Source organism: Hyperolius riggenbachi, chromosome 4, assembly GCF_040937935.1.
Source record: "Hyperolius riggenbachi isolate aHypRig1 chromosome 4, aHypRig1.pri, whole genome shotgun sequence".
Taxonomy (NCBI): Eukaryota; Metazoa; Chordata; class Amphibia; order Anura; family Hyperoliidae; genus Hyperolius; species Hyperolius riggenbachi.
In genome coordinates this window covers 322,606,604-322,627,211 of record NC_090649.1, presented here as the reverse complement: position 1 = coordinate 322,627,211, position 20,608 = coordinate 322,606,604, and positions in this window count along the sequence as shown.

Here is a 20,608-nt window from a genome sequence, read left to right as displayed (position 1 = left end):
TTCACATACCCACTTCTGCTTCAAAATGTACAGTATTTGTTGACTCCAATCTGTAAGAGAAAAGAATGAAGACAACACAGAACAGAAAAAAAACAAAACAAAAATATTACATGTATAATACATACAATGAAAGATAGACAATACTATACTGTAGTACACATGGCATGCCTACAATGTGACCTTTAAAAAAGATGGTTCATGTTTGCAAGTATTTCACACTGAAAAAAAAGAACGAAAGACAGAAAAAGGGGTAGAAAGATGAAGAAAAAAAAACAAAAAACATGTTGACACAGTTCACATACCCAACTCTGTTCGAAAAGGAGAAGTACTTGACGATCCAAATCTGTAAGACAACAGAATGAAGACAACACAGAACAGAACCAACTAACATGCATAAAAAAATTACATTAACAGGGACAAAATAATACACATATCTTGCTAACACGGAGACCTGTAAAGAAAACATGGCTAACTTTTGCATGTATTTTGCACTAAAGAATAGAATGAAAGTGAGAAAGAGGGAAAGAAAGATGAAGAAGGAAGTAAAAAATTAATGTCTGAACTGTTCACATACCCAACTCTGCTTCAAAACGTAAAGTACTTGATGATCCTAATCTATAAGAAAACAGAATGAAGAAAGCACAGAACAGAAAAAACAATCTAACGTGCATGAATAAATACAAAGTCAGATATCATATGGCATGCCTACGATGAGACCTGTAAAAAAACATAGCTAAATTTGTATGCATTTTACACTGAAGAAGACAATGAAAGAGAGAAGAGAGGAAGAAAGATGAAGGTAGAGAAAAACGATCATGTCTAAACTGTTCACATACCCAAATCATCTTCAAAACGAAAAGTACTTGTTCCCCATCTGTAAGAGAAAAAAATGGAGAAAACAGAACAGAACAAACCATCTCACATGCATTAATACATACAACAACAGATATACAACAGTACACATGGCATGCTAAAAAGGTGACCTGTACATAAACACATACAATAGCAGATATAAAACTGTACACATTAAATGCTAAAAAGGTGACATTTAAAAAAATGGCTAATATTTTTTCTTATGTATTGCAAGATATGAATTGTATTCAAAACATTTCCCACACTCAGTACATGAATACGGCATTTCAACAGTGTGAGTTACCTCATCTCTGAGAAGGTTTGCGTTGATTCCAAAACATTTCCCACACTCAGCACATGAATTGGGCTTCTAACCGGTGTAAGATATGTGATGTCTCTCAGGATGCAATTCATGTACAACATGATCCCAATCTGTAAGAGAACACAATCAAGACAAAACAGAAAAAGAACAAGAATCTGACATGTAAAAATACATACAATTACAGATATACAATACTACATATGGCATGCCTACAATATAACCTGTAAAAAAAATGGTTCGTGTTTGCATGTATTTTACACTGAAAAAGAGAAAGAAAGAAAGAAAGAGAAATGAAGGAAAAGAGCAAAAAAAGTCATGTCTAAACAATTCACATACCCACTTCTGCTTCAAAATGTACAGTATTTGTTGACTCCAATCTGTAAGAGAAAAGAATGAAGACAACACAGAACAGAAAAAAACAAAACAAAAATATTACATGTATAATACATACAATGAAAGATAGACAATACTATACTGTAGTACACATGGCATGCCTACAATGTGACCTTTAAAAAAGATGGTTCATGTTTGCAAGTATTTCACACTGAAAAAAAAGAACGAAAGACAGAAAAAGGGGTAGAAAGATGAAGAAAAAAAACAAAAAACATGTTGACACAGTTCACATACCCAACTCTGTTCGAAAAGGAGAAGTACTTGACGATCCAAATCTGTAAGACAACAGAATGAAGACAACACAGAACAGAACCAACTAACATGCATAAAAAAATTACATTAACAGGGACAAAATAATACACATATCTTGCTAACACGGAGACCTGTAAAGAAAACATGGCTAACTTTTGCATGTATTTTGCACTAAAGAATAGAATGAAAGTGAGAAAGAGGGAAAGAAAGATGAAGAAGGAAGTAAAAAATTAATGTCTGAACTGTTCACATACCCAACTCTGCTTCAAAACGTAAAGTACTTGATGATCCTAATCTATAAGAAAACAGAATGAAGAAAGCACAGAACAGAAAAAACAATCTAACGTGCATGAATAAATACAAAGTCAGATATCATATGGCATGCCTACGATGAGACCTGTAAAAAAACATAGCTAAATTTGTATGCATTTTACACTAAAGAAGACAATGAAAGAGAGAAGAGAGGAAGAAAGATGAAGGTAGAGAAAAACGATCATGTCTAAACTGTTCACATACCCAAATCATCTTCAAAACGAAAAGTACTTGTTCCCCATCTGTAAGAGAAAAAAATGGAGAAAACAGAACAGAACAAACCATCTCACATGCATTAATACATACAACAACAGATATACAACAGTACACATGGCATGCTAAAAAGGTGACCTGTACATAAACACATACAATAGCAGATATAAAACTGTACACATTAAATGCTAAAAAGGTGACATTTAAAAAAATGGCTAATATTTTTTCTTATGTATTGCAAGATATGAATTGTATTCAAAACATTTCCCACACTCAGTACATGAATACGGCATTTCAACAGTGTGAGTTACCTCATCTCTGAGAAGGTTTGCGTTGATTCCAAAACATTTCCCACACTCAGCACATGAATTGGGCTTCTAACCGGTGTAAGATATGTGATGTCTCTCAGGATGGAATTCATGTACAAAATGATCCCAATCTGTAAGAGAACACAATCAAGACAAAACAGAAAAAGAACAAGAATCTGACATGTAAAAATACATACAATTACAGATATACAATACTACATATGGCATGCCTACAATATAACCTGTAAAAAAAATGGTTCGTGTTTGCATGTATTTTACACTGAAAAAGAGAAAGAAAGAAAGAAAGAGAAATGAAGGAAAAGAGCAAAAAAAGTCATGTCTAAACAATTCACATACCCACTTCTGCTTCAAAATGTACAGTATTTGTTGACTCCAATCTGTAAGAGAAAAGAATGAAGACAACACAGAACAGAAAAAAACAAAACAAAAATATTACATGTATAATACATACAATGAAAGATAGACAATACTATACTGTAGTACACATGGCATGCCTACAATGTGACCTTTAAAAAAGATGGTTCATGTTTGCAAGTATTTCACACTGAAAAAAAAGAACGAAAGACAGAAAAAGGGGTAGAAAGATGAAGAAAAAAAACAAAAAACATGTTGACACAGTTCACATACCCAACTCTGTTCGAAAAGGAGAAGTACTTGACGATCCAAATCTGTAAGACAACAGAATGAAGACAACACAGAACAGAACCAACTAACATGCATAAAAAAATTACATTAACAGGGACAAAATAATACACATATCTTGCTAACACGGAGACCTGTAAAGAAAACATGGCTAACTTTTGCATGTATTTTGCACTAAAGAATAGAATGAAAGTGAGAAAGAGGGAAAGAAAGATGAAGAAGGAAGTAAAAAATTAACGTCTGAACTGTTCACATACCCAACTCTGCTTCAAAACGTAAAGTACTTGATGATCCTAATCTATAAGAAAACAGAATGAAGAAAGCACAGAACAGAAAAAACAATCTAACGTGCATAAATAAATACAAAGACAGATATCATATGGCATGCCTACGATGAGACCTGTAAAAAAACATAGCTAAATTTGTATGCATTTTACACTGAAGAAGACAATGAAAGAGAGAAGAGAGGAAGAAAGATGAAGGTATAGAAAAACGATCATGTCTAAACTGTTCACATACCCAAATCATCTTCAAAACGAAAAGGACTTGTTCCCCATCTGTAAGAGAAAAAAATGGAGAAAACAGAACAGAACAAACCATCTCACATGCATTAATACATACAACAACAGATATACAACAGTACACATGGCATGCTAAAAAGGTGAACTGTACATAAACACATACAATAGCAGATATAAAACTGTACACATTAAATGCTAAAAAGGTGACATTTAAAAAAAAATGGCTAACATTTTTTCTTATGTATTGCAAGATATGAATTGTATTCAAAACATTTCCCACACTCAGTACATGAATACGGCATTTCAACAGTGTGAGTTACCTCATCTCTGAGAAGGTTTGCGTTGATTCCAAAACATTTCCCACACTCAGGACATGAATTGGGCTTCTAACCGGTGTAAGATATGTGATGTCTCTCAGGATGCAATTCATGTACAAAATGATCCCAATCTGTAAGAGAACACAATCAAGACAAAACAGAAAAAGAACAAGAATCTGACATGTAAAAATACATACAATTACAGATATACAATACTACATATGGCATGCCTACAATATAATCTGTAAAAAAACAAAAGGTTCGTGTATGCATGTATTTTACACTGAAAAAGAGAAAGAAAGAAAGAAAAATGAAGGAAAAGAGCAAAAAAACGTCATGTCTAAACAATTCACATACCCACTTCTGCTTCAAAATGTAAAGTATTTGTTGACTCCAATCTGTAAGAGAAAAGAATGAAGACAACACAGAACAGAAAAAAAAACAAAACAAAAATATTACATGTATAATACATACAATGAAAGATAGACAATACTATACTGTAGTACACATGGCATGCCTACAATGTGACCTTTAAAAAAGATGGTTCATGTTTGCAAGTATTTCACACTGAAAAAAAAGAACGAAAGACAGAAAAAGGAGTAGAAAGATGAAGAAAAAAAAAACAAAAAACATGTTGACACAGTTCACATACCCAACTCTGCTTGAAAAGGAGAAGTACTTGACGATCCAAATCTGTAAGACAACAGAATGAAGACAACACAGAACAGAACCAACTAACATGCATAAAAAATTTACATTAACAGAGACAAAGTAATACACATATCTTGCTAACACGGAGACCTGTAAAGAAAACATGGCTAACTTTTGCATGTATTTTGCACTAAAGAAGAGAATGAAAGTGAGAAAGAGGGAAAGAAAGATGAAGAAGGAAGTAAAAAATTAATGTCTGAACTGTTCACATACCCAACTCTGCTTCAAAACGTAAAGTACTTGATGATCCTAATCTGTAAGAAAACAGAATGAAGAAAGCACAGAACAGAAAAAACAATCTAACGTGCATGAATAAATACAAAGACAGATATCATATGGCATGCCTACGATGAGACCTGTAAAAAAACATAGCTAAATTTGTATGCATTTTACACTGAAGAAGACAATGAAAGAGAGAAGAGAGGAAGAAAGATGAAGGTAGAGAAAAACGATCATGTCTAAACTGTTCACATACCCAAATCATCTTCAAAACGAAAAGTACTTGTTCCCCATCTGTAAGAGAAAAAAATGGAGAAAACAGAACAGAACAAACCATCTCACATGCATTAATACATACAACAACAGATATACAACAGTACACATGGCATGCTAAAAAGGTGACCTGTACATAAACACATACAATAGCAGATATAAAACTGTACACATTAAATGCTAAAAAGGTGACATTTAAAAAAAATGGCTAACATTTTTTCTTATGTATTGCAAGATATGAATTGTATTCAAAACATTTCCCACACTCAGTACATGAATACGGCATTTCAACAGTGTGAGTTACCTCATCTCTGAGAAGGTTTGCGTTGATTCCAAAACATTTCCCACACTCAGCACATGAATTGGGCTTCTAACCGGTGTAAGATATGTGATGTCTCTCAGGATGCAATTCATGTACAAAATGATCCCAATCTGTAAGAGAACACAATCAAGACAAAACAGAAAAAGAACAAGAATCTGACATGTAAAAATACATACAATTACAGATATACAATACTACATATGGCATGCCTACAATATAACCTGTAAAAAAAATGGTTCGTGTTTGCATGTATTTTACACTGAAAAAGAGAAAGAAAGAAAGAAAGAGAAATGAAGGAAAAGAGCAAAAAAAGTCATGTCTAAACAATTCACATACCCACTTCTGCTTCAAAATGTACAGTATTTGTTGACTCCAATCTGTAAGAGAAAAGAATGAAGACAACACAGAACAGAAAAAAACAAAACAAAAATATTACATGTATAATACATACAATGAAAGATAGACAAAACTATACTGTAGTACACATGGCATGCCTACAATGTGACCTTTAAAAAAGATGGTTCATGTTTGCAAGTATTTCACACTGAAAAAAAAGAACGAAAGACAGAAAAAGGGGTAGAAAGATGAAGAAAAAAAATCAAAAAACATGTTGACACAGTTCACATACCCAACTCTGCTTGAAAAGGAGAAGTACTTGACGATCCAAATCTGTAAGACAACAGAGTGAAGACAACACAGAACAGAACCAACTAACATGCATAAAAAATTTACATTAACAGAGACAAAATAATACACATATCTTGCTAACACGGAGACCTGTAAAGAAAACATGGCTAACCTTTGCATGTATTTTGCACTAAAGAAGAGAATGAAAGTGAGAAAGAGGGAAAGAAAGATGAAGAAGGAAGTAAAAAATTAATGTCTGAACTGTTCACATACCGAACTCTGCTTCAAAACGTAAAGTACTTGATGATCCTAATCTATAAGAAAACAGAATGAAGAAAGCACAGAACAGAAAAAACAATCTAACGTGCATGAATAAATACAAAGACAGATATCATATGGCATGCCTACGATGAGACCTGTAAAAAAACATAGCTAAATTTGTATGCATTTTACACTGAAGAAGACAATGAAAGAGAGAAGAGAGGAAGAAAGATGAAGGTAGAGAAAAACGATCATGTCTAAACTGTTCACATACCCAAATCATCTTCAAAACGAAAAGTACTTGTTCCCCATCTGTAAGAGAAAAAAATGGAGAAAACAGAACAGAACAAACCATCTCACATGCATTAATACATACAACAACAGATATACAACAGTACACATGGCATGCTAAAAAGGTGACCTGTACATAAACACATACAATAGCAGATATAAAACTGTACACATTAAATGCTAAAAAGGTGACATTTAAAAAAAATGGCTAACATTTTTTCTTATGTATTGCAAGATATGAATTGTATTCAAAACATTTCCCACACTCAGTACATGAATACGGCATTTCAACAGTGTGAGTTACCTCATCTCTGAGAAGGTTTGCGTTGATTCCAAAACATTTCCCACACTCAGCACATGAATTGGGCTTCTAACCGGTGTAAGATATGTGATGTCTCTCAGGATGCAATTCATGTACAAAATGATCCCAATCTGTAAGAGAACACAATCAAGACAAAACAGAAAAAGAACAAGAATCTGACATGTAAAAATACATACAATTACAGATATACAATACTACATATGGCATGCCTACAATATAACCTGTAAAAAAATGGTTCGTGTTTGCATGTATTTTACACTGAAAAAGAGAAAGAAAGAAAGAAAGAGAAATGAAGGAAAAGAGCAAAAAAAGTCATGTCTAAACAATTCACATACCCACTTCTGCTTCAAAATGTACAGTATTTGTTGACTCCAATCTGTAAGAGAAAAGAATGAAGACAACACAGAACAGAAAAAAAACAAAACAAAAATATTACATGTATAATACATACAATGAAAGATAGACAATACTATACTGTAGTACACATGGCATGCCTACAATGTGACCTTTAAAAAAGATGGTTCATGTTTGCAAGTATTTCACACTGAAAAAAAAGAACGAAAGACAGAAAAAGGGGTAGAAAGATGAAGAAAAAAAAACAAAAAACATGTTGACACAGTTCACATACCCAACTCTGTTCGAAAAGGAGAAGTACTTGACGATCCAAATCTGTAAGACAACAGAATGAAGACAACACAGAACAGAACCAACTAACATGCATAAAAAAATTACATTAACAGGGACAAAATAATACACATATCTTGCTAACACGGAGACCTGTAAAGAAAACATGGCTAACTTTTGCATGTATTTTGCACTAAAGAATAGAATGAAAGTGAGAAAGAGGGAAAGAAAGATGAAGAAGGAAGTAAAAAATTAATGTCTGAACTGTTCACATACCCAACTCTGCTTCAAAACGTAAAGTACTTGATGATCCTAATCTATAAGAAAACAGAATGAAGAAAGCACAGAACAGAAAAAACAATCTAACGTGCATGAATAAATACAAAGTCAGATATCATATGGCATGCCTACGATGAGACCTGTAAAAAAACATAGCTAAATTTGTATGCATTTTACACTGAAGAAGACAATGAAAGAGAGAAGAGAGGAAGAAAGATGAAGGTAGAGAAAAACGATCATGTCTAAACTGTTCACATACCCAAATCATCTTCAAAACGAAAAGTACTTGTTCCCCATCTGTAAGAGAAAAAAATGGAGAAAACAGAACAGAACAAACCATCTCACATGCATTAATACATACAACAACAGATATACAACAGTACACATGGCATGCTAAAAAGGTGACCTGTACATAAACACATACAATAGCAGATATAAAACTGTACACATTAAATGCTAAAAAGGTGACATTTAAAAAAAATGGCTAATATTTTTTCTTATGTATTGCAAGATATGAATTGTATTCAAAACATTTCCCACACTCAGTACATGAATACGGCATTTCAACAGTGTGAGTTACCTCATCTCTGAGAAGGTTTGCGTTGATTCCAAAACATTTCCCACACTCAGCACATGAATTGGGCTTCTAACCGGTGTAAGATATGTGATGTCTCTCAGGATGCAATTCATGTACAAAATGATCCCAATCTGTAAGAGAACACAATCAAGACAAAACAGAAAAAGAACAAGAATCTGACATGTAAAAATACATACAATTACAGATATACAATACTACATATGGCATGCCTACAATATAACCTGTAAAAAAAATGGTTCGTGTTTGCATGTATTTTACACTGAAAAAGAGAAAGAAAGAAAGAAAGAAAGAGAAATGAAGGAAAAGAGCAAAAAAAGTCATGTCTAAACAATTCACATACCCACTTCTGCTTCAAAATGTACAGTATTTGTTGACTCCAATCTGTAAGAGAAAAGAATGAAGACAACACAGAACAGAAAAAAACAAAACAAAAATATTACATGTATAATACATACAATGAAAGATAGACAATACTATACTGTAGTACACATGGCATGCCTACAATGTGACCTTTAAAAAAGATGGTTCATGTTTGCAAGTATTTCACACTGAAAAAAAAGAACGAAAGACAGAAAAAGGGGTAGAAAGATGAAGAAAAAAAAACAAAAAACATGTTGACACAGTTCACATACCCAACTCTGTTCGAAAAGGAGAAGTACTTGACGATCCAAATCTGTAAGACAACAGAATGAAGACAACACAGAACAGAACCAACTAACATGCATAAAAAAAATTACATTAACAGGGACAAAATAATACACATATCTTGCTAACACGGAGACCTGTAAAGAAAACATGGCTAACTTTTGCATGTATTTTGCACTAAAGAATAGAATGAAAGTGAGAAAGAGGGAAAGAAAGATGACGAAGGAAGTAAAAAATTAATGTCTGAACTGTTCACATACCCAACTCTGCTTCAAAACGTAAAGTACTTGATGATCCTAATCTATAAGAAAACAGAATGAAGAAAGCACAGAACAGAAAAAACAATCTAACGTGCATGAATAAATACAAAGACAGATATCATATGGCATGCCTACGATGAGACCTGTAAAAAAACATAGCTAAATTTGTATGCATTTTACACTGAAGAAGACAATGAAAGAGAGAAGAGAGGAAGAAAGATGAAGGTAGAGAAAAACGATCATGTCTAAACTGTTCACATACCCAAATCATCTTAAAAACGAAAAGTACTTGTTCCCCATCTGTAAGAGAAAAAAATGGAGAAAACAGAACAGAACAAACCATCTCACATGCATTAATACATACAACAACAGATATACAACAGTACACATGGCATGCTAAAAAGGTGACCTGTACATAAACACATACAATAGCAGATATAAAACTGTACACATTAAATGCTAAAAAGGCGACATTTAAAAAAAATGGCTAACATTTTTTCTTATGTATTGCAAGATATGAATTGTATTCAAAACATTTCCCACACTCAGTACATGAATACGGCATTTCAACAGTGTGAGTTACCTCATCTCTGAGAAGGTTTGTGTTGATTCCAAAACATTTCCCACACTCAGGACATGAATTGGGCTTCTAACCGGTGTAAGATATGTGATGTCTCTCAGGATGCAATTCATGTACAAAATGATCCCAATCTGTAAGAGAACACAATCAAGACAAAACAGAAAAAGAACAAGAATCTAACATGTAAAAATACATACAATTACAGATATACAATACTACATATGGCATGCCTACAATATAACCTGTAAAAAAAATGGTTCGTGTTTGCATGTATTTTACACTGAAAAAGAGAAAGAAAGAAAAAGAAATGAAGGAAAAGAGCAAAAAAAGTCATGTCTAAACAATTCACATACCCACTTCTGCTTCAAAATGTACAGTATTTGTTGACTCCAATCTGTAAGAGAAAAGAATGAAGACAACACAGAACAGAAAAAAACAAAACAAAAATATTACATGTATAATACATACAATGAAAGATAGACAATACTATACTGTAGTACACATGGCATGCCTACAATGTGACCTTTAAAAAAGATGGTTCATGTTTGCAAGTATTTCACACTGAAAAAAAAGAACGAAAGACAGAAAAAGGGGTAGAAAGATGAAGAAAAAAAAACAAAAAACATGTTGACACAGTTCACATACCCAACTCTGTTCGAAAAGGAGAAGTACTTGACGATCCAAATCTGTAAGACAACAGAATGAAGACAACAAAGAACAGAACCAACTAACATGCATAAAAAAATTACATTAACAGGGACAAAATAATACACATATCTTGCTAACACGGAGACCTGTAAAGAAAACATGGCTAACTTTTGCATGTATTTTGCACTAAAGAATAGAATGAAAGTGAGAAAGAGGGAAAGAAAGATGACGAAGGAAGTAAAAAATTAATGTCTGAACTGTTCACATACCCAACTCTGCTTCAAAACGTAAAGTACTTGATGATCCTAATCTATAAGAAAACAGAATGAAGAAAGCACAGAACAGAAAAAACAATCTAACGTGCATGAATAAATACAAAGACAGATATCATATGGCATGCCTACGATGAGACCTGTAAAAAAACATAGCTAAATTTGTATGCATTTTACACTGAAGAAGACAATGAAAGAGAGAAGAGAGGAAGAAAGATGAAGGTAGAGAAAAACGATCATGTCTAAACTGTTCACATACCCAAATCATCTTCAAAACGAAAAGTACTTGTTCCCCATCTGTAAGAGAAAAAAATGGAGAAAACAGAACAGAACAAACCATCTCACATGCATTAATACATACAACAACAGATATACAACAGTACACATGGCATGCTAAAAAGGTGACCTGTACATAAACACATACAATAGCAGATATAAAACTGTACACATTAAATGCTAAAAAGGTGACATTTAAAAAAAATGGCTAACATTTTTTCTTATGTATTGCAAGATATGAATTGTATTCAAAACATTTCCCACACTCAGTACATGAATACGGCATTTCAACAGTGTGAGTTACCTCATCTCTGAGAAGGTTTGCGTTGATTCCAAAACATTTCCCACACTCAGCACATGAATTGGGCTTCTAACCGGTGTAAGATATGTGATGTCTCTCAGGATGCAATTCATGTACAAAATGATCCCAATCTGTAAGAGAACACAATCAAGACAAAACAGAAAAAGAACAAGAATCTGACATGTAAAAATACATACAATTACAGATATACAATACTACATATGGCATGCCTACAATATAACCTGTAAAAAAATGGTTCGTGTTTGCATGTATTTTACACTGAAAAAGAGAAAGAAAGAAAGAAAGAAAGAAAGAGAAATGAAGGAAAAGAGCAAAAAAAGTCATGTCTAAACAATTCACATACCCACTTCTGCTTCAAAATGTACAGTATTTGTTGACTCCAATCTGTAAGAGAAAAGAATGAAGACAACACAGAACAGAAAAAAAACAAAACAAAAATATTACATGTATAATACATACAATGAAAGATAGACAATACTATACTGTAGTACACATGGCATGCCTACAATGTGACCTTTAAAAAAGATGGTTCATGTTTGCAAGTATTTCACACTGAAAAAAAAGAACGAAAGACAGAAAAAGGGGTAGAAAGATGAAGAAAAAAAAACAAAAAACATGTTGACACAGTTCACATACCCAACTCTGTTCGAAAAGGAGAAGTACTTGACGATCCAAATCTGTAAGACAACAGAATGAAGACAACACAGAACAGAACCAACTAACATGCATAAAAAAATTACATTAACAGGGACAAAATAATACACATATCTTGCTAACACGGAGACCTGTAAAGAAAACATGGCTAACTTTTGCATGTATTTTGCACTAAAGAATAGAATGAAAGTGAGAAAGAGGGAAAGAAAGATGAAGAAGGAAGTAAAAAATTAATGTCTGAACTGTTCACATACCCAACTCTGCTTCAAAACGTAAAGTACTTGATGATCCTAATCTATAAGAAAACAGAATGAAGAAAGCACAGAACAGAAAAAACAATCTAACGTGCATGAATAAATACAAAGTCAGATATCATATGGCATGCCTACGATGAGACCTGTAAAAAAACATAGCTAAATTTGTATGCATTTTACACTGAAGAAGACAATGAAAGAGAGAAGAGAGGAAGAAAGATGAAGGTAGAGAAAAACGATCATGTCTAAACTGTTCACATACCCAAATCATCTTCAAAACGAAAAGTACTTGTTCCCCATCTGTAAGAGAAAAAAATGGAGAAAACAGAACAGAACAAACCATCTCACATGCATTAATACATACAACAACAGATATACAACAGTACACATGGCATGCTAAAAAGGTGACCTGTACATAAACACATACAATAGCAGATATAAAACTGTACACATTAAATGCTAAAAAGGTGACATTTAAAAAAATGGCTAATATTTTTTCTTATGTATTGCAAGATATGAATTGTATTCAAAACATTTCCCACACTCAGTACATGAATACGGCATTTCAACAGTGTGAGTTACCTCATCTCTGAGAAGGTTTGCGTTGATTCCAAAACATTTCCCACACTCAGCACATGAATTGGGCTTCTAACCGGTGTAAGATATGTGATGTCTCTCAGGATGCAATTCATGTACAACATGATCCCAATCTGTAAGAGAACACAATCAAGACAAAACAGAAAAAGAACAAGAATCTGACATGTAAAAATACATACAATTACAGATATACAATACTACATATGGCATGCCTACAATATAACCTGTAAAAAAAATGGTTCGTGTTTGCATGTATTTTACACTGAAAAAGAGAAAGAAAGAAAGAAAGAGAAATGAAGGAAAAGAGCAAAAAAAGTCATGTCTAAACAATTCACATACCCACTTCTGCTTCAAAATGTACAGTATTTGTTGACTCCAATCTGTAAGAGAAAAGAATGAAGACAACACAGAACAGAAAAAAACAAAACAAAAATATTACATGTATAATACATACAATGAAAGATAGACAATACTATACTGTAGTACACATGGCATGCCTACAATGTGACCTTTAAAAAAGATGGTTCATGTTTGCAAGTATTTCACACTGAAAAAAAAGAACGAAAGACAGAAAAAGGGGTAGAAAGATGAAGAAAAAAAACAAAAAACATGTTGACACAGTTCACATACCCAACTCTGTTCGAAAAGGAGAAGTACTTGACGATCCAAATCTGTAAGACAACAGAATGAAGACAACACAGAACAGAACCAACTAACATGCATAAAAAAATTACATTAACAGGGACAAAATAATACACATATCTTGCTAACACGGAGACCTGTAAAGAAAACATGGCTAACTTTTGCATGTATTTTGCACTAAAGAATAGAATGAAAGTGAGAAAGAGGGAAAGAAAGATGAAGAAGGAAGTAAAAAATTAATGTCTGAACTGTTCACATACCCAACTCTGCTTCAAAACGTAAAGTACTTGATGATCCTAATCTATAAGAAAACAGAATGAAGAAAGCACAGAACAGAAAAAACAATCTAACGTGCATGAATAAATACAAAGTCAGATATCATATGGCATGCCTACGATGAGACCTGTAAAAAAACATAGCTAAATTTGTATGCATTTTACACTAAAGAAGACAATGAAAGAGAGAAGAGAGGAAGAAAGATGAAGGTAGAGAAAAACGATCATGTCTAAACTGTTCACATACCCAAATCATCTTCAAAACGAAAAGTACTTGTTCCCCATCTGTAAGAGAAAAAAATGGAGAAAACAGAACAGAACAAACCATCTCACATGCATTAATACATACAACAACAGATATACAACAGTACACATGGCATGCTAAAAAGGTGACCTGTACATAAACACATACAATAGCAGATATAAAACTGTACACATTAAATGCTAAAAAGGTGACATTTAAAAAAATGGCTAATATTTTTTCTTATGTATTGCAAGATATGAATTGTATTCAAAACATTTCCCACACTCAGTACATGAATACGGCATTTCAACAGTGTGAGTTACCTCATCTCTGAGAAGGTTTGCGTTGATTCCAAAACATTTCCCACACTCAGCACATGAATTGGGCTTCTAACCGGTGTAAGATATGTGATGTCTCTCAGGATGGAATTCATGTACAAAATGATCCCAATCTGTAAGAGAACACAATCAAGACAAAACAGAAAAAGAACAAGAATCTGACATGTAAAAATACATACAATTACAGATATACAATACTACATATGGCATGCCTACAATATAACCTGTAAAAAAAATGGTTCGTGTTTGCATGTATTTTACACTGAAAAAGAGAAAGAAAGAAAGAAAGAGAAATGAAGGAAAAGAGCAAAAAAAGTCATGTCTAAACAATTCACATACCCACTTCTGCTTCAAAATGTACAGTATTTGTTGACTCCAATCTGTAAGAGAAAAGAATGAAGACAACACAGAACAGAAAAAAACAAAACAAAAATATTACATGTATAATACATACAATGAAAGATAGACAATACTATACTGTAGTACACATGGCATGCCTACAATGTGACCTTTAAAAAAGATGGTTCATGTTTGCAAGTATTTCACACTGAAAAAAAAGAACGAAAGACAGAAAAAGGGGTAGAAAGATGAAGAAAAAAAACAAAAAACATGTTGACACAGTTCACATACCCAACTCTGTTCGAAAAGGAGAAGTACTTGACGATCCAAATCTGTAAGACAACAGAATGAAGACAACACAGAACAGAACCAACTAACATGCATAAAAAAATTACATTAACAGGGACAAAATAATACACATATCTTGCTAACACGGAGACCTGTAAAGAAAACATGGCTAACTTTTGCATGTATTTTGCACTAAAGAATAGAATGAAAGTGAGAAAGAGGGAAAGAAAGATGAAGAAGGAAGTAAAAAATTAACGTCTGAACTGTTCACATACCCAACTCTGCTTCAAAACGTAAAGTACTTGATGATCCTAATCTATAAGAAAACAGAATGAAGAAAGCACAGAACAGAAAAAACAATCTAACGTGCATAAATAAATACAAAGACAGATATCATATGGCATGCCTACGATGAGACCTGTAAAAAAACATAGCTAAATTTGTATGCATTTTACACTGAAGAAGACAATGAAAGAGAGAAGAGAGGAAGAAAGATGAAGGTATAGAAAAACGATCATGTCTAAACTGTTCACATACCCAAATCATCTTCAAAACGAAAAGGACTTGTTCCCCATCTGTAAGAGAAAAAAATGGAGAAAACAGAACAGAACAAACCATCTCACATGCATTAATACATACAACAACAGATATACAACAGTACACATGGCATGCTAAAAAGGTGAACTGTACATAAACACATACAATAGCAGATATAAAACTGTACACATTAAATGCTAAAAAGGTGACATTTAAAAAAAAATGGCTAACATTTTTTCTTATGTATTGCAAGATATGAATTGTATTCAAAACATTTCCCACACTCAGTACATGAATACGGCATTTCAACAGTGTGAGTTACCTCATCTCTGAGAAGGTTTGCGTTGATTCCAAAACATTTCCCACACTCAGGACATGAATTGGGCTTCTAACCGGTGTAAGATATGTGATGTCTCTCAGGATGCAATTCATGTACAAAATGATCCCAATCTGTAAGAGAACACAATCAAGACAAAACAGAAAAAGAACAAGAATCTGACATGTAAAAATACATACAATTACAGATATACAATACTACATATGGCATGCCTACAATATAATCTGTAAAAAAACAAAAGGTTCGTGTATGCATGTATTTTACACTGAAAAAGAGAAAGAAAGAAAGAAAAATGAAGGAAAAGAGCAAAAAAACGTCATGTCTAAACAATTCACATACCCACTTCTGCTTCAAAATGTAAAGTATTTGTTGACTCCAATCTGTAAGAGAAAAGAATGAAGACAACACAGAACAGAAAAAAAAACAAAACAAAAATATTACATGTATAATACATACAATGAAAGATAGACAATACTATACTGTAGTACACATGGCATGCCTACAATGTGACCTTTAAAAAAGATGGTTCATGTTTGCAAGTATTTCACACTGAAAAAAAAGAACGAAAGACAGAAAAAGGAGTAGAAAGATGAAGAAAAAAAAAACAAAAAACATGTTGACACAGTTCACATACCCAACTCTGCTTGAAAAGGAGAAGTACTTGACGATCCAAATCTGTAAGACAACAGAATGAAGACAACACAGAACAGAACCAACTAACATGCATAAAAAATTTACATTAACAGAGACAAAGTAATACACATATCTTGCTAACACGGAGACCTGTAAAGAAAACATGGCTAACTTTTGCATGTATTTTGCACTAAAGAAGAGAATGAAAGTGAGAAAGAGGGAAAGAAAGATGAAGAAGGAAGTAAAAAATTAATGTCTGAACTGTTCACATACCCAACTCTGCTTCAAAACGTAAAGTACTTGATGATCCTAATCTGTAAGAAAACAGAATGAAGAAAGCACAGAACAGAAAAAACAATCTAACGTGCATGAATAAATACAAAGACAGATATCATATGGCATGCCTACGATGAGACCTGTAAAAAAACATAGCTAAATTTGTATGCATTTTACACTGAAGAAGACAATGAAAGAGAGAAGAGAGGAAGAAAGATGAAGGTAGAGAAAAACGATCATGTCTAAACTGTTCACATACCCAAATCATCTTCAAAACGAAAAGTACTTGTTCCCCATCTGTAAGAGAAAAAAATGGAGAAAACAGAACAGAACAAACCATCTCACATGCATTAATACATACAACAACAGATATACAACAGTACACATGGCATGCTAAAAAGGTGACCTGTACATAAACACATACAATAGCAGATATAAAACTGTACACATTAAATGCTAAAAAGGTGACATTTAAAAAAAATGGCTAACATTTTTTCTTATGTATTGCAAGATATGAATTGTATTCAAAACATTTCCCACACTCAGTACATGAATACGGCATTTCAACAGTGTGAGTTACCTCATCTCTGAGAAGGTTTGCGTTGATTCCAAAACATTTCCCACACTCAGCACATGAATTGGGCTTCTAACCGGTGTAAGATATGTGATGTCTCTCAGGATGCAATTCATGTACAAAATGATCCCAATCTGTAAGAGAACACAATCAAGACAAAACAGAAAAAGAACAAGAATCTGACATGTAAAAATACATACAATTACAGATATACAATACTACATATGGCATGCCTACAATATAACCTGTAAAAAAAATGGTTCGTGTTTGCATGTATTTTACACTGAAAAAGAGAAAGAAAGAAAGAAAGAGAAATGAAGGAAAAGAGCAAAAAAAGTCATGTCTAAACAATTCACATACCCACTTCTGCTTCAAAATGTACAGTATTTGTTGACTCCAATCTGTAAGAGAAAAGAATGAAGACAACACAGAACAGAAAAAAACAAAACAAAAATATTACATGTATAATACATACAATGAAAGATAGACAAAACTATACTGTAGTACACATGGCATGCCTACAATGTGACCTTTAAAAAAGATGGTTCATGTTTGCAAGTATTTCACACTGAAAAAAAAGAACGAAAGACAGAAAAAGGGGTAGAAAGATGAAGAAAAAAAATCAAAAAACATGTTGACACAGTTCACATACCCAACTCTGCTTGAAAAGGAGAAGTACTTGACGATCCAAATCTGTAAGACAACAGAGTGAAGACAACACAGAACAGAACCAACTAACATGCATAAAAAATTTACATTAACAGAGACAAAATAATACACATATCTTGCTAACACGGAGACCTGTAAAGAAAACATGGCTAACCTTTGCATGTATTTTGCACTAAAGAAGAGAATGAAAGTGAGAAAGAGGGAAAGAAAGATGAAGAAGGAAGTAAAAAATTAATGTCTGAACTGTTCACATACCGAACTCTGCTTCAAAACGTAAAGTACTTGATGATCCTAATCTATAAGAAAACAGAATGAAGAAAGCACAGAACAGAAAAAACAATCTAACGTGCATGAATAAATACAAAGACAGATATCATATGGCATGCCTACGATGAGACCTGTAAAAAAACATAGCTAAATTTGTATGCATTTTACACTGAAGAAGACAATGAAAGAGAGAAGAGAGGAAGAAAGATGAAGGTAGAGAAAAACGATCATGTCTAAACTGTTCACATACCCAAATCATCTTCAAAACGAAAAGTACTTGTTCCCCATCTGTAAGAGAAAAAAATGGAGAAAACAGAACAGAACAAACCATCTCACATGCATTAATACATACAACAACAGATATACAACAGTACACATGGCATGCTAAAAAGGTGACCTGTACATAAACACATACAATAGCAGATATAAAACTGTACACATTAAATGCTAAAAAGGTGACATTTAAAAAAAATGGCTAACATTTTTTCTTATGTATTGCAAGATATGAATTGTATTCAAAACATTTCCCACACTCAGTACATGAATACGGCATTTCAACAGTGTGAGTTACCTCATCTCTGAGAAGGTTTGCGTTGATTCCAAAACATTTCCCACACTCAGCACATGAATTGGGCTTCTAACCGGTGTAAGATATGTGATGTCTCTCAGGATGCAATTCATGTACAAAATGATCCCAATCTGTAAGAGAACACAATCAAGACAAAACAGAAAAAGAACAAGAATCTGACATGTAAAAATACATACAATTACAGATATACAATACTACATATGGCATGCCTACAATATAACCTGTAAAAAAATGGTTCGTGTTTGCATGTATTTTACACTGAAAAAGAGAAAGAAAGAAAGAAAGAGAAATGAAGGAAAAGAGCAAAAAAAGTCATGTCTAAACAATTCACATACCCACTTCTGCTTCAAAATGTACAGTATTTGTTGACTCCAATCTGTAAGAGAAAAGAATGAAGACAACACAGAACAGAAAAAAAACAAAACAAAAATATTACATGTATAATACATACAATGAAAGATAGACAATACTATACTGTAGTACACATGGCATGCCTACAATGTGACCTTTAAAAAAGATGGTTCATGTTTGCAAGTATTTCACACTGAAAAAAAAGAACGAAAGACAGAAAAAGGGGTAGAAAGATGAAGAAAAAAAAACAAAAAACATGTTGACACAGTTCACATACCCAACTCTGTTCGAAAAGGAGAAGTACTTGACGATCCAAATCTGTAAGACAACAGAATGAAGACAACACAGAACAGAACCAACTAACATGCATAAAAAAATTACATTAACAGGGACAAAATAATACACATATCTTGCTAACACGGAGACCTGTAAAGAAAACATGGCTAACTTTTGCATGTATTTTGCACTAAAGAATAGAATGAAAGTGAGAAAGAGGGAAAGAAAGATGAAGAAGGAAGTAAAAAATTAATGTCTGAACTGTTCACATACCCAACTCTGCTTCAAAACGTAAAGTACTTGATGATCCTAATCTATAAGAAAACAGAATGAAGAAAGCACAGAACAGAAAAAACAATCTAACGTGCATGAATAAATACAAAGTCAGATATCATATGGCATGCCTACGATGAGACCTGTAAAAAAACATAGCTAAATTTGTATGCATTTTACACTGAAGAAGACAATGAAAGAGAGAAGAGAGGAAGAAAGATGAAGGTAGAGAAAAACGATCATGTCTAAACTGTTCACATACCCAAATCATCTTCAAAACGAAAAGTACTTGTTCCCCATCTGTAAGAGAAAAAAATGGAGAAAACAGAACAGAACAAACCATCTCACATGCATTAATACATACAACAACAGATATACAACAGTACACATGGCATGCTAAAAAGGTGACCTGTACATAAACACATACAATAGCAGATATAAAACTGTACACATTAAATGCTAAAAAGGTGACATTTAAAAAAAATGGCTAATATTTTTTCTTATGTATTGCA